This window comes from Meleagris gallopavo, chromosome 1 (assembly GCF_000146605.3).
Source record: "Meleagris gallopavo isolate NT-WF06-2002-E0010 breed Aviagen turkey brand Nicholas breeding stock chromosome 1, Turkey_5.1, whole genome shotgun sequence".
NCBI lineage: Eukaryota > Metazoa > Chordata > Aves > Galliformes > Phasianidae > Meleagris > Meleagris gallopavo.
This window is the reverse complement of record NC_015011.2, coordinates 47,871,746-47,872,679: the sequence shown is the minus strand read 5'-3', so window position 1 is coordinate 47,872,679 and position 934 is coordinate 47,871,746.

The following is a 934-nucleotide window of genomic DNA, read 5'->3' as shown; positions in this document are numbered from 1 at the left end:
CGTCGGGAGCAGCTCTGCCGCCTCGGGGCACTTCGTCAGGTGGGGCTTCTGTTCAGGAAGAGCGGTGCTGCATTGGAAAAGGCTGCCCAGGGAGGTGGTGCAGTCACCGTCCCTGGAAGTGTTCCAGAACCGTGTGCATGTGGCACTGAGGGACGTGGTCAGTGGGCATGGTGGGGATGGGCTGGCGGTTGGACTTGAAGATCCTAGGCATCTTTTTCAGTTTTAACGATTCTGTGGTTCTGTGATTCTCAGCCCACCAACAGAGGTGTGATGAGCCTCTAGTCCAACCAACCCCTGGATGAGCTGTCTGACCTTCATTCTGCTCATCCCAAGCTGCACCAGCCCTCAGAGAAGGGCTGTTGATCAGCGCTTAGCTATGAGCCAGCAGTGTGCCCAGGTGGCCAAGAAGGCCAATGGCATCCTGGCCTGTATCAGCAATAGTGCAGCCAGCAGGAGCAGGGAGGTGGCCGTCCCTCTGTACGCAGCTCTGGTGAGGCTGCATCTTGAGTGCTGTGTTCAGTTCTGGGCCCCTCACTACCAGAAAGACATGGAGGCCCTGGAGTGTGTCCAGAGAAGGGCAACGGAGCTGCGAGGGGTCTGAAGCACAATTCTGATGGGGAGCAGCTGAGGGAACTGGGGTTGTTCAGTCTGGAGGAGGCTTATTGCTCTCCATGACAACCTGAAAGGAGGCTGTAGCGAGGTGAGGCTGGCCTCTTCTCCCAAGTATCAGCGATAGCATGAGAGAATGGCCTCAGTTTGTGCCAGGGGAGGCTCACGTTGGATATTAGAAAAAAAATCGTAAGAGTGGTGCTGAGACAGGCTGCCCAGAGAGATAGTGGGATCACCATGCCAGCAGGTGTTTAATAGTAGTAACAGCCACACTGAGGGATGTGGTCTAGAGCAGTCACTCAACAGCCTTAGCAGTCTTTCCAAC